The sequence below is a fragment of the Apium graveolens genome, chromosome 2 (assembly GCF_009905375.1).
Source record: "Apium graveolens cultivar Ventura chromosome 2, ASM990537v1, whole genome shotgun sequence".
NCBI classification, from domain to species: Eukaryota; Viridiplantae; Streptophyta; class Magnoliopsida; order Apiales; family Apiaceae; genus Apium; species Apium graveolens.
Genome location: NC_133648.1, coordinates 128810745 through 128826533, shown reverse-complemented (window position 1 = coordinate 128826533; position 15789 = coordinate 128810745). Strand labels below are relative to the sequence as shown.

The 15789-nt window shown below is 35.9% G+C and overlaps 1 non-coding gene across 1 annotated transcript; it reads right to left on the bottom strand.

The window, feature by feature from the left end:
• Positions 1 to 14988: 14988 nt before the first annotated feature.
• On the bottom strand, positions 14989 to 15095 carry LOC141709539 (small nucleolar RNA R71). Its single transcript, XR_012570109.1, has one exon. It is a non-coding gene; the product is annotated as a small nucleolar RNA R71 (small nucleolar RNA).
• Between the last annotated feature and the right edge of the window lie 694 nt (positions 15096 to 15789).

Here is a 15789-nt window from a genome sequence, read left to right as displayed (position 1 = left end):
GCAATTTACTCCACCATCAAACTCAATTACTCAGTGATTGTTCCATGTTCGAAGTCAAATTCACTAAGTCACCTTCTTCATACGAGTGTGTTATACCTATTTTTGAATAGTGAAGGTATAAAATCAGAAGAAATTATGTGACACAATTCATCATACACATAGTTTCACTGTGCACATCTCATGCTTACTCTCTCTCACAAGCTATTCACATCATAAAAACTTCTGAAGCTTCACCACTCTTCAGTCAAACCACAATCATTTATGGAAATACATTTGGCACTAACAATTACTTAGCTCTGCTTACACATCAGCAGCTACCATCATATTTTCATGATATTCAGGATTTTATCCTTCTATGTCCAATTGGGTATGCTCTCATAAATCATGTTAAGGTGTCATACAGGGCTGTCATGCAGGTCTGGAATACAGCTGTGGTAAATTCAACACATACTGGCTTTTATTTTGAATAGAAGTGTTAGGTCACACAACACTATAGAAGGGGGTTGAATATAGTGTTTATATAATCAAATCGACTTAGAACACAAGTATGTAATAGTAATCAAGTTTATTCTATATAATGAACTCTGTTACAGTAGGTTAAACTACTCTCTCAATGATGTATGAATATCACTAAGAGCGGCTAGGTTACAATTAATAATCTTTCTTGTGAATGATAACACCTATATTGTAAACCCTAAGCTGTGTTTATATAGTACACAGTTACAAGATATCTTCTAATTAATATGAAATATATCTCCTCCTAAAATATATCAATCATATATTATCTTTTTACAAGTCTTCTAGTCGTCCAACTCCTAGAGCATATCTTCCTTTGTTTTAGTCCAGATCCTTTCCTAAAAATCAGCCGCACTTTACTTCTGAAGCATATCCTTTCTTAAGTTCTGATATCACAAGTTCTGATACCTTAAGTTCTGATATCTTCCTGTTTTCAGTAAATCCTGATTTCCAGTAAGTCCTGATAATTCCTGATATTAAGTTCTGAAACTAAACAAATCAGATTAGACATGACATCACAAATATATCTAACAATCTCCCCTAACTTGTAAATTATGAAAAATATACAAGTTAATAGATTTGATGATGTCAAAAACATTTAAGTACAAATGCAATGAGAGTTTATTTAGATAACTAACTACAACTTACAGTCCTTGCAGCTTTTACCAATTTTACTGAATTAATCTAAATCTAAAATGATTCTTGACAAAGTTTGATATCAGCTTCTCTTCTGCATTTCTCAGGACTTGAGCTAATTTAGCCTTGACTTGCTGCAGTTCTTCATCTTGACTTCCAATCTGGTAGATGGCAGTCCTAAGTGCTGAAATATGATTTCTTTCCAATCCATCACCAAGTCTGATTACCCTTGGATGAGAGGAGTCTTCATTGTAGCGTAGACATTTTTCTTTCAAAATAACTTCCATTTTAGCAGAATTCTTCTTCATTGGAATTTCTCTTCCATCATCTTCAACTATTTTTAGAATAAATTCTGCAACCCTTGATCCAGAGATTCTGGCTTTATCCCTGATGGTCTTCATTATGAAATTTGACCATCTTCTGGTAACCTCAAACTTTATCTCCAAAAGATAATGAAAGAATTGAAATTCTTTAAGAGATTTGTTCAGCACATCGGATTCTGACATTCTGTATGTTCTTCCATCTTTAAGAAATAGAATCAGTTTTTCCTTGACTTTAATCTTATCATGAGTATCCAGTACCACTTGAACAGATATAATTTTGTCAAGGTATTTCTGTGTAACTTCCTCAAGTGGTTTGTCAGTTAATAAAAATGGATCTTTGATAGTTACTTCAACTCCTGTTTTAATCTTGGCTTCACTTGATCCTAACCCAGATCTGTCTCTTGCTTCTCTGACATTCAATCCAACAGTCATGAAATCAGATAACATTTGACTTTTCTTAGGATCTGATGGTTTAACATTTTTCATAGGAGTTTCTTCTTATCAACAACTGTCATCTTGTTCAAATCAACTTGAGCTTTATCAGAGGTTGATGTCTTGATGAATTGTTCATGATTTGCAGATTCTTCTATAGCTTGCTGTTTTGAAATTTCTTCACTATGAACAACTTGAGCTCTGTCAGAGGTCGTCTTATATTCTTCTGTCATCTTTCTTCTTTTCAGAGTTTCAACAGTTTCATCTTCAGTAGCAGTATCATCAAAGACTTGAACAATCTTGCACACAGGATCCATCAGAATTTGAGTAATCTCCATCTTCTGTTTCTTGACTGTCTCCCCAACTTTTCCTTTTCCCTTGTCTTTGGGATCAGTAGTAGTTTGAGATCTAGTCCTTGATGTAGGAATCTATGTGGCAGATCTTTCTTTAATCACAATACCTTTCTTCTTAGGTCTGGGAGGCTTCTTTGCATTGGAAGCTTTAGATTTAGGATTTGTCTTCTCAGCAGCAAATCTAGCTTCTTCCTCCTTTAGAGTCTCCAAATCCATTCCAGGATTATGCTTGAGAAACAATCTTTTAGCAATTTCTTCATCAAGAGTTTGAATATTGGGATCCTTATAGTAGACAGTAGTCTCCCTTCCCTTAAGCTTCAGAGTTTGTAAAAACTTCTGAGAGTCTTGACTTCCAGACTGAATCAGCACATCAGAACTTGATATCAGAGTTTGAGCATTCATAACTTCAGAACTTGTATTTTTCTGTGTAGAAGATTTTCTAGAATCAGAAATTAGTTTCTGTGAAGAAACTTTGCTGCTATGCTTGCCTTGACTTTGACCTTTGCCCTTGCAAGGGTTTCCCTGGTCATCTTCAAAATCATCATTTTTCTTCAGTGTTTGGCTTGGTGAGCATTTGGACTTAACTACCTTCTCCCCCTTTTTGGAATTATCTAACAGGAGTAGAGAAAGAAGGAGTTCCACTGAAGATTGGATTTCATTGAGCTGTGTTTGTTGAGAGGCTTGATTCTGCAGGACCTCATCCAGTTGGGCCTGCTGCTTTTCTTGAACTTGCTCAATAGCTTCCACTTTTTCTTGAATTGGTCTGATAAACCTATTATTTTCTAGTTTGAGCATCAGGTCTAGCTTATCAGCTGATTCCTGAAGTTTATCAACCTTTTTATGAGTCTTGGAGTGTAGACCTTAAAGAGATTTAATACTGAGAGCAGTGACATTTAGTTGGTGCTTGAAATCAGAACTTGTCAGCAACTCATCAGCTTTTGAAATATGCTCTAACAGAACATTTTTGATGGGAATGAAGTCAGGTTCATTCCATTTCTTTGTCCATTCAACTCCTCTAAAGGTTTCTTCCCAAGGAAAGGAGCATTTTCTTCAACAAACTTAAGTAGTGCCTCATTTCCAAGAATTGGAGCACTGACTGGAGCACTTGCTGGAACATTGTCTTCAGAACTTGATAAAATCTCATCATCTTCTGATAACACCAGAGTGTGTGTAACTGAAGGAGATTCTGGAATAACTTTAACTGTTTCATGTTCCAAATTCAGAATTGGTGTAGTAGGAACTTCAACATTTAGCATTGGAGAAACAGGTGGAGTTGACTCTGTTGCTGGCGGTGCTTCCAGATACAAGATAGTTGGAATATTCATCCTGTGAATGTCAATTTCAGGACTTAACACTGAATCTTCAACTGTAGCTATTTCTTTGAATGGAGAGATATGAGGTGTGATCACTGTGTCATGAACAGTATCTTCAGGTGCTGGAAGGGCTTCAATTACAATAGGTTCTGATGAGATCAAAGATTCCTGATCCCCTTCCTCAGCATCTTTATATTGAGATTGTGTAATTTTCACACCTACTCTAGTCTTCCTTGATCTTCTAGATGGTGGAGTGACATGATCTGTATCAGAATTTGAGAATCTTTTCCTTTTCAAAAGCCCAGAACCCTCAGCTTCATTCTCCTTCTGAAGAATTGACTCTTCAGCTTCTAATGTCACAGGTTCTGATGCAGGAACCTGGACTTGTTCATCCTCATCAGATTCATCTCTTAGAATCATCCTTCTTCTTCTCCTTGGTGGAGATTTAGGCACATAGATAGTTCTTTTGGTTTTGGGCCTAGAGGATGTGTCAGATTTTACAACTGGCACCTTTTGAGAAGTACCAGAGGTTGGTTTGGTTTTGGATTTGAGAGGTGAGGTTCTGAGAGTAGGTGCTGATGGTTGTGGTTGAGAGGATTGTGCTGGTTGATAGTAGGTTCTGATAGTAGGCTGTGGTTGAGTATTGGAAGGCTGGGTTGGTGGAGGTTGAGGAGTAGTAGCCTGTGTAGGTGCAACATCAGGATATATGGTTGTGTATGTTTGAGGATCAGAATTTACTAAGAACTATTTTACAGATAGAGGAATTTGAAGAGGTCTTAGTATTTCTTTCTTATTATCAGTAGATAACAAGTCTTTGAAGGCCCTTTTATGAAGTTTAAAAGGTTCAATTGTCTCACTAAAGTTTTGGGGCTTATCAGAACAACAAAAACTGTAAATAAGCTGACAGAACCTAGCAAAATAAACAGTATTTGGGTCCTCTTTCATCCTATCCCCAATAAAACCTAGCACATCACTAGCATAATTAAAATGAGTTTGATTAAGAAGAGCATACCCAATTTGCTGACTCATGATTGGAATAGCATCAAAGTTGGAGCATTTGTTGGCAAAGGCTTTGGTAATATAGTCGGAAAAAAGCTCTACTCCCTCCTGATGAAGGGCCTCTTCAGTTGTCCCAGCTTGGAAAAAGATTTCTCATAGCCAAGATTTGCCATCATGGTTTGAAGTACTGACTCTCCAACTTGTGAACTGTAAGTACAGTTTTCTGGAAAATGCAATGCTTGTCGAACAGTTAACAAGGTGACCAAGTGCTCATCTTCCCCTGTTGTAAAAATAATGCTCGGGGACCCATTTTCACCACCATCATCATAGACTGCACTCCTCCAAAACTCCAGTATTTGTGTTCCTGAGATTGATTGTGGTTGGATCAGAGAATACCCTATCTCACTACGAGCCATAAAATCTTGAATGAAATGAAGATCTGAAGGAGCATCGTCCTTGCTGAGAATAGCCATATAGTTGTTGGGGACGAACTTGGCTCCATTAAAGATAACGTCCTTTGGTTCCATTTCTGTGAGAAATTAAGTGAGAAGTTGTGTGTTCACAAGGTGTTTGATAAAATGCCTGTAAGAAAGTCCATCAGAAAATAGAGAGAAAAAGAGAGAAAGAGAGTAAAAGAAATAAGAGAGAAGATAAGAGAGAAGTTAAAAGATTTGTATAATCTTTTATCTCTAATATTTATACTCTTCCCACTCAACGGCTCTTTTTGGAAGTAAAACTGACATTTTACACCTGGCAGCATGTAAACAGTCAACACATTATTAGTGGGCACGGTAAACATGCAGTAATTATTGCTCACATGCGGTTACCAAAACAAACACGCAACCCATTAACCAAATGATTATCACTGTTTTTAACTCACTGAATTATTGTCTGAGAATATGACCGTTACAGTAAATATCAAAAATAAGTCAAGTAATTAAAATGTGACACGTAAGCATCAGAGTTTGCATCAGAACTTGACTATTATCAGAATTTAACAGTCATCAGAACATGGCTTCTGTACTCAGAAAAATGAATGACTGTTTCTGTGATTCTTCACACAAATACTGACTGGTTTCTTCAGAGTTTAATCATCAGAACATAATCAGAACTTGTCCTCAGAATTTATACAAATAATACTTAACTGTTTATCTGAAATAACTTAATCATCACAGTAATTTTTATCATTCATATGGAGTGAGAGTGTATGTATGTGCAAATGATCAGATAAAGATTAAAGTCTGACAAACTTCAGTATATCTTAGAAATAAGGCATAACTAAGAAAAATGCTTAAAATCTGTCTTGAATTGTGAAGTCTACTATAGAATAAAGTTATGCAAGAATCCACCTCAACTGTTTGTGCTTATTTTATGCATCTTTTGAAATTCTTTTGACAATGGCTTCTCAGTGTAAATGAGTTACAACTGCCATTAGAATTAATGTCGTTATTAGAATATTTCTCCAGTAATCAGAGAATGTGAAAAGTCACCAAGAACAATTAATTTGCTTTTCTAATGCATATAACTTAATACTAGCAATGCACTTGGATCTTCCTTTTCACATATTTACTCTAGATCTCAAAGGAGTACCTGATTTCAATTTTCTTTTCTTTTATTTTCTTCAGATAAGTGAGGCTTATCAAGTATGTAGTTCATCCTTAAGATTTACTGACATCAGAATTTGACAGATAAGAAGTAATAATCTAGTTTGTGACTTAGTAATAAGATACACAAAGTAAATTTGACTAAAGATCAGAATCAGAATTTGCTTGTGTTATTGATTTCACATAAATAACTAATTCAAACATGGGATACATAGTTTGTTAAAGACTACTAAGTCAACATCTAACAAGATAATCCTCATTGGATTGAATGGTAACAGAACATTCAGAACACTTTTAGAGTTTATAGAATCACATTAGATAATAAGCAGTGTTTAATATGTTATAATTTAAGCACAGATTACATGGAGATTGGAAAATCGGTAAACACTGATCATAAAGTCTGATGTATGAGAACAAAAACTAAACATATTTTGAGAAAGAACCCGAAACCATTCCAAGTTCATTTACCAGTCTTGTAAAGGTAGCTTGACATATTGGTTTTATGAAGATATCTGCTAGTTGTTGATCTGTTGGAACAAAATGCAATTCCACTGTACCTTCCATCACATGTTCCCGTATGAAATGGTACCTAATGCTGATGTGCTTTGTCATTGAGTGTTAAACTGGATTTCCTGTCATAGCAATAGCACTTTGATTATCACAGTAAATAGGTATTTTAGAAAATTCTAACGCATAGTCCAGTAACTGATACTTCATCCAAAGAATCTGTGCACAACAGCTTCCTGCAGCAATATATTCTGCTTCTGTAGTTGATGTGGAAATTGATTTCTATTTCTTGCTAAACCAAGAAACCAATCTTCCTCCAAGAAATTGGCAGCTTCCACTAGTGCTTTTTCTGTCAATTTTGCATCCTGCAAAGTCTACATCTGAGTAACCTATTAGCTTAAAATCTAATTCCCTAGGATACCACAATCCTAGATCAGCTGTACCCTTTAGATACTTGAAAATTCTTTTCACAGCTATTATATGAGGTTCTCATGGATCAGCCTAAAATCTTGCACACAGACAGGTAGCATACATGATATTAGGTCTACTTGCAGTTAGATAGAGTAAGGAGCCAATCATACCTCTATAGATAGTAATATCTACTGATGCTCCAGTATCTTTATCTAACTTGGTGGCAGTGGCCATAGGAGTTGATGCATTAGAACTGTCTTGCATTCCAAATTTCTTGAGTAGAATTCTGGTGTACTTGGATTGACTGATAAAAGTACCTTCTTCAGTTTGTTTGACTTGAAGTCCCAGAAAATAACTCAACTCTCCCATCATACTCATTTGATATCTTGACTGCATTAACTTGGAAAATCTTTCACAAAGTTTTATATTTGTAGAGCCAAAGATGATATCATCAACATATATCTGTACCAAAAGTAAGTCACTTCCATGGTTGAGGTAGAATAAAGTCTTATCAATCGTGCCTCTGTGAAATCCACTTTCCAGAAGAAATTGAGTCAGAGTCTCATACCATGCTCTAGGAGCTTGCTTAAGGCCATAAAGTGCTTTGTCAAGCTTGTAGACATGATTTGGAAATTTTGGATCTACAAAGCCTGGAGGTTGTTCAACATATACCTCTTCTTCCAATTCTCCATTGAGAAAAGAACTTTTCACATCCATTTGAAAGACTTTAAACTTCTTGTGAGCAGCATAAGCCAAAAAGGTTCTTATGGCTTCCAATCTAGCAACTGGAGCAAATGTTTCATCATAGTCCATTCCCTCCTGTTGAGAGTAACCTTTAGCAACCAGCCTTGCTTTGTTTCTTGTAATTATGCCATCACTGTCAGTTTTATTTCTGAACACCCATTTTGTGCCAATAATTGATCTGTCCTTTGGTCTTGGTACTAGGGTCCAGACTTTATTTCTTTCAAATTCATTTAAATCTTTCTGCATTGCTTACACCCAATCAACATCTTGAAGAGATTCTTCCACTTTCTTTGGTTCAGTCTAAGATAGAAAGTAATGATAGAGACATTCATTTATTGTTGATATTCTAGTTCTGTAACCTGCTTTAGTATCTCTAATTATTAAGTCTAGTGTGTGTGATTTAGTCCACTTCCTTGCAGATGGATGTTGATCTCTAGAACTGGATCCTCCCCCATGATCCATGCTGTCTCCATCAACATTTTCTGATGCCCCCCTGAAGTTATGTTCTCTGAGATTCTAGAATTTGAGTTGGATCCTTAGGAATTGAAGAATCAGAGTTTCCAGAATTATCAGAGTTTGGCTCATCAGAACTTGATGAATCAGAACTTGAAGAGCTAGTGATTGGTTCTGATGCTTCTTGAGAGTCTTAAGGTGTGGTATGATCATCAGCTTGCTCCCCCTAAACAGGTGCATTTTCCTTTGGAGCAGTTACCACAGTTTCAATGACATCAGAATTTAACCCGTCAGAACTTACAGGATCAGGATTTAGGTCATCAGAATTTACAGAATCAGAATTTACATCTTCATTTTCAAATCTCAGCTGATCATGATCATTGAAATCTTCAAGTCCAGTAATCTTTTTATCATCAAAAGATACATTGATAGATTCCATGACAACCCTTGTTCTTAAATTATAGACTCTGAAGGCTTTTGTGGAAAGTGGATATCCAACAAAAATTCCTTCATCAGCTTTTAAATCAAATTTTGACAGCTGTTCGGGATGAGTCTTAAGAACAAAACACTTGCATCCAAACACATGAAAGTATTTCGGATTTGGCTTCTTTTTCTTCACTATCGCATATGGTGTTTTTCCACGCTTGTTTATGAGTGTAGCATTCTGTGTAAAACACGCAGTCTGCATAGCTTTAGCCTAAAAGTAGGTTGGTAGCTTTGCTTCATCAAGCATAGTTCATGCAGCTTCAATAAGAGTCCTGTTCTTTCTTTCTACAACTCCATTTTGTTGTGGAGTTCCAGGTGCAGAAAATTCATGCTTTATTCCATGCTCTTTGCAGAACTCTTCCATGATTGAATTCTTGAACTCAGTGCCATTATCACTTCTTATTATTTTAACAGAATCTTTGACTAACTTATCCAGTTGTCTGACATGATCAGTTAGAGTAGATGCAGTTTCATTCTTCTTGTGCAAGAAATACACCTAAGTGTATCTTGTGAACTCATCCACTATAACCATAACATATTTCTTCTTTGCAATAGACATGACATTGACTGGACTAAATAGATCAACATGCAGTAAGTGATAAGGCTCAAGAATTGAGGATTCAGTTTTGCTTTTGAATGAAGATTTTCTTTGTTTTGCCTTTTGACATGAGTCACAAAGACCATCAGGAGCAAATATTGATTTTGGCAGTCCTCTCACAAGATCTTTCTTTACTAGCTCATTTATGTTGTTGAAATTTAAATGAGAGAGTCTCTTGTGCCAATTCCAGCTTTCTTCAATTGATGCTCTGCTTAACAGACAGATTGCAGAACCATCAGAATTTGTTGAAAGTCTGGCTTCATATATGTTACCATGTCTGTAACCTTTCAGAACCACTTTTCCTGTAGAATTAATTATAACTTTACAATGTTCTTCAAAGAAATCCACATGATAACCTCTGTCACAGATTTGACTCACATTTAGCAGACTGTGTTTAAGTCCTGAGGAAAGAGCTACTGTTTCAATTATGACATTCCCAAGATTGATATTTCCATATCCCAGAGTCTTTCCCATATTGCCATCTCCATAAGAAACTCCTGGGCCAGCTTTCTTCACAAAGTCTGATAGCAGGGCTTTATTTCCAGTCATATGTCCTGAACATCCATTGTCCAGAACCAGGATGTTTTTCCTGTTACCCTGCAATCACAAAAACCACTATTGGTTAGTTTTAAGGACCCAGACTTGCTTGGATCCTTTGGACTTATTAAGTTTGTTAGCATTTGCAGCGGATTTAGTTACATATTTTATGCTAACATGTTTTTTATCAGACTTTGCATCATAATTTACACTAGAAGGAATTACACTAACTTTCTTTAAAGAAGGTTTTATTTCATAATAATCATAGTACAAACTATGATATTCCGTACAAGTATAAATATAAAGCCATAAACTACCACAATGAAAACAAGGATTTTGTGGTTTAAACCTAACAGACTGACTCTTAACTCTTGATCTATGAGGTAAATAGTTTATATCTTTATTTTTCCTGCAAAAAGAAGCAAGATGGTTAGAGTTTTCACAATTATAACATTTCTTTCTAGGAGCATTAGGAACATGCATAGAATTATTACTTTTATTCACACCTTCCTTTCCATTCCTATTTTTCCTAGCTTCCTTTACCTTGTTCACATTTTTAATCTCTTTCAGCTTATACTTAAGCTGCTTCTTTGTCATTAAGCCTATATTTACTACAACTGGTTTATCCTGTTTTAATTTGTCAGAAGTTAACTTTTCTTTGACTTCTATTTTAGAGTATTTCATCTTTTCAGAATCAGACACAACAATTTTTGCAACAAATTTAACAGGATTTACCTTTGGCTTAATTGGCAAAGTCCCTTTTTCACTTTTTCCATCTTTATAACCTAACCCCTCTTTCCAGTTTCCACTACTTAGAATATTCTGAGTTGTTTTGCCTGATTTAGTCCATGTCCTGATGATTTCTCTTTCTTTTTCTAGTTCAGTTTTTAGATAATCATTCTGTTTAAGCAATTCATTCTTAACATACACAACATTATGTCTCTCTATTTGAACAATGTTCTGGTGGACAAACTCTTCTTCAAGATAACTATTTCTATTTTTGTACTTTAGAATTTCATATTTTAATCTTTCATTCTCTAAAGTCTGATCTCTATAGCTAATATAGATGTTTTTCAGAAATAATCTCAACTCAGTAATATCATCTGTATCAAAAGCAAGAGTTGATAGAGGTACCTCTAGTTTAGCAGCATCATAACTGCTATCAGCATTTGCCATTAAGGCATTATTCACCTCTTATTCAGATTCTGAAGTGTCTGCCCAGTTTTTCTTCTTTGTGATAAGTGCCTGGCCTTTATCACCTTTTCCTTTCTTGTAATCAGGAGAGATGTGACCTCTATCACCATAATTGTAATATTTGACATTTGAGTTGTTTCCTCTGTCAGACTTTCCTCCTTTGTCTTCAGACTTTCTGAACCCTCTCTTGTCAGAACTTCCATATTTCCTGGAAAACTTCTTACCCTTTCTGAATTTCTTGTAGGCTATCTTTGTGATACCCTTCACCATAAGAGCACACAGTTGCATCATCTCTGCATCGACATCCACTTCAGATAAATTTTCAGGTTCTGAATCATCATCATCAGAATCTGATGACTCTGAATCAGACTGTATGATGAGAGCCTTTTCTTTTCCCTTCCTAGAGACAATTGGCTTTTCTTCATCCTTTAAAGCAACTGTCTTAGACTTGCCTCCATGCCTCTTCTTTCTTTGCTCCATCTTAAGTTCATGAGTCTTGAGCATCCCATAGATTTCATCAAAAGATATATCAGCAAGTTCATTGTTGTCTCTTATTGTAGTAGCTTTCAAAGCCCACTTTTCAGGAAGAGCTAGTAGGAATTTCAGATTTGAATCTTCTATGTCATATTCCTTATCCAATAGTGACAGATCATTCAACAACTTTGTGAATCTGTCATATGTATCAGTTAGTGACTCATCAGATTTTGAGTCAAAGTGCTCATACTCCTGTGTGAGTATTGTCTTCCTGTTCTTTTTTGATGGAATTGGTTCCTTGACATCTCACTTCCAATGCATCCCAGATTTCTTTTGCAGTCTTGCATCCAATCACCCTGTTTGACATGACATTGTCAAGTGCACTATGGAGCAAGTGTCTTACTTTTGCATCCTTGGCTATTGAAGAGATGTTTTCAGAGGTGAATTCTCTCTTTTCTTTGGGAATCATCTTCTGTGGCTCATTCCCAACTGTAACAGAAAGTTTTGTGGGCCTGTGTGGACCATCATTAATTCTGTCTAAATATTCTGGATCTGTAGCTTCCAGAAATATGGCCATCTTCACACTCCATACAGGGTACTCAGATACCCTGAGCATAGGAACCCTGATGGTTTCATATATACTAGTGTTATGAATGGGTTAAACCTTTGCAGGTTCTTGAGGGTCTTGTGTTTTTGATTGATCAGACATGATTATTATTTTTGGATCTTACTGTATGTGTGTTAAAAGAAAGGCTCTGATACCACTTGTTAGGTCACACAACACTATAGAAAGGGGTTGAATATAGTGTTTATATAGTCAAATCGACTTAGAACACAAGTATATAACAGTAATCAACTTTATTCAATATAATGAACTCTATTACAGTAGGTTAAACTACTCTCTCAATGATGTATGAATATCACTAAGAGCTGCTAGGGTTACAATGAATAATCTTTCTCGTGAATGATAACACCTATAGTGTAAACCCTAAGTTGTGTTTATATAGTACACAGTTACAAGATATCTTCTAATTAATATAAAATATATCTCCTCCTAAAATATATCAATCAGATATTATCTTTTTACAAGTCATCTAGTCGTCTAACTCCTAAAACATATCTTCCTTTGTTTTAGTCCAGATCCTCTCCTAAAAATCAGCCGCACTTTACTTCTAAAGCATATCCTTCCTTAAGTTCTGATATCACAAGTTCTGATACCTTAAATCTGATATCTTCCTGTCTTCAGTAAATCCTGATTTCCAGTAAGTCCTGATAATTCCTGATATTAAGTTCTGAAACTAAACAAATCATATTAGACATGAGATCATAAATATATCTAACAATAAGGACCAAAGATACGAAGTTGATGCTGACATTCTGCTTCTAGCCTTGAGATTGCCTGCACTTGATGGTTCTTGATAAGTGGATTTTATATTCATTTGAAACGCTTTATTACAAACTTAAATTGGTGTTTTGGACTCAAGTTGTTGGTATTTTGATGAGTTTTTGTGTTATTGCATTTCAGGTATTAGTTAAATGAAGAAAGGAGTTTTTAAGGGAAATATGATAAAAAGAGATCAGATTTAGAAGCCAAGGCCACTGTCAAGTTGTAGAGAATTTTGTTAGCTTCGCGTGGGCAGTTGAATCGCCTAATTCTGACGAGTAGAACTCAAGTTATGGCCAAAATAAGATTCATCAGAATTTTCCAGAAGCCGCCCACGCGGCCGCGTCAGAAGTGCACGCGGCCGCATGCCGGACGCGACCGGATGCTGATGCGCGGCTGATTTCGCCGAAAAAACCTTTTTTGAGTGGATTTTGATAATTTTAAGGGTACAGGTCTACTAGGGGCTTATATATAGTTAAAAAAAGGGTTTTCATCATCCGGGAAGATTGGGAGATCAAGGAGAAGACCTAGAAGCATAGAACAACTCCGAAAAAGAAGATCTTGTTTTCTACTTGTGATTCTTTGAAATTAATTGTAACTTTGGATGCTCATTTTCATTCTCGTTGAACCTAGACCTTTTTTATTCATACTTTGATTATTATTCAGTTTATTAAGACCTTGTTTTATACCATGCTTTCATTGGAACCCATGATGATGATGACTTAAATTATGGGCTACTCGTTATCATGGGATTCTAGCGGATTTACTTATGGATTTCAATAATTAATTTATTTCGATATCTTGGTGTGTGGTAATTGATTGATATCCTAGTATTGGTTGTGCTTATTCGTCTTATGTGCGTAGCTAACATATAAGCTAGCGTGTTAATCTCTATTGAAGCGACAGTGAAGATAGAGGTTTAGAACTTGCCATGCTAGCATAGGTTCATGTATTTGTTAAGCATGATTCGTAGGTAATTTTAACCATCTTACTTGCCCTATATAATCACGATAGATAACTTGCGCATTAAACCGTTATGTTTTCAATTCTTATAGACATATCTGGACTAAGCATAATTGGTGTCTATTCAACTTCTATCTCTTTTGTGGATGCTTGGTTATGGGGTATTCGTACAACGAAAATTGGCGTTTACTAGTTTCGTGTTATCTGATTAGTGTCATCACCATTACGTGCTAAGGTTAAGAACAATAAGGCTATTGAATGAAGTATTTAATGAAGTTAGAATTCCATGTTTGTCATATATAATAATTCAACCTCAAATCTCTTAATTAATGTTATTTAGTATAATCTCTTAGTTTAATCAAAATCCAATTTGTTATTTGTATTAGCATTGAACGATAACCATATATTGTTGCATAGGTTCATAAATTGAACTTAACCTAAACCAGTCTCTGTGGGAACGAATCTGATTTATATCTTATACTACTTGTGAAGGCGTATACTTACGTGAATATTAGCACGTGTTATCGCCCTAACAAGTTTTTGACGCTGCTGTCGGGGAATTGGTGTTAATTTTTAGTTTATGTGCTTGTCATCAGTGGTCGTTAAAGTTCACTGACTCGGACTCTTTTACTCTCACGGTTTATTTGTTTGTGTTTTACGTACTCAGTATAATGGGAGATCCAGCAGCACGAATGAAAGCCTTGATGGATTTTTCTCAACCCAAGATCAATTACATTCAATCTAGCATTGTCCGGCCAGCTACCACAACTAATAACTTTGAGATCAAGCCTGACATAATTCAATGGGTGCAGAATTCAATCCAGTTTGGGGGTTCTCCAACTGAAGATCCCAATATGCACATTAGGGATTTTATTGAGATCTGCGACACCTTCAAGTTCAACGGTGTTTCTGAAGATGCTGTGAAGCTGAGACTGTTCCCATTCTCTCTAAGGGACAAGGCTAAGAGCTGGTTACACTCTCTACCAGCTGGTTCAATTACTACTTGGGAAGATCTTGCTCAGAAATTTCTTACTAAATTCTTCCCTATGGCGAAGACAGCTGCACTCATGAATGCTATTACTCAATTTGCGCAGCAAACGGGAGAATCGCTATGTGAAGCTTGGGAGCGCTACAAGGAGATGCTTAGGAAGTGTCCTCATCATGGAATGCCTGATTGGATGATCATCAATTGTTTTTACAATGGGTTGGGAGCACAGTCCAGACCCATGCTCGATGCAACATCAGGCGGAGCATTATGGGCAAAGAGCTATGAGGAAGCTTATGATCTAATTGAACTGATGGCTGCTAATGAATATCAGTATCCAACCCAGAGATGTCCATTGGGCAATGTAGCAGGAGTTTTTAAAGTGGATACAGCTACGGCTATCACTGCTCAACTAAAGGCGTTGTCTATAAAGATCGATTTTCTGGCTAACTATGGTGTTAAGCAGATAATTAGTGTTTGTGAGCTGTGTGCAGGTCCACATGTGACGGAGCAATGCGCTATATCTAGTGACTCAACTCAGTTTGTGAGCAACTTTCAGAGATCGCAGCAACCAGTTCCAGACACTTATTGTAATATCCAGGAAAATTATGTGAATATTATATGTTAAATAAATAAATATTATGTGTTTGTTAAATTAAAGTAATTATTGCCATGATATTAGATGTTGTAGCTGTTATATGTGTTTCGTGCGGGCCAGAAATTTTTTCAATTGATTAATATATGTTTAAACTGCAATGATATGATTTTATCTGCAATCGGGACGCGTATTTATTAGCGTCTTTATTAAGATACCTGTTTTATTTGATTTTATGTACGTTTGAATGTATTTTATGTGTTTTCTGATAATTTAGGGATC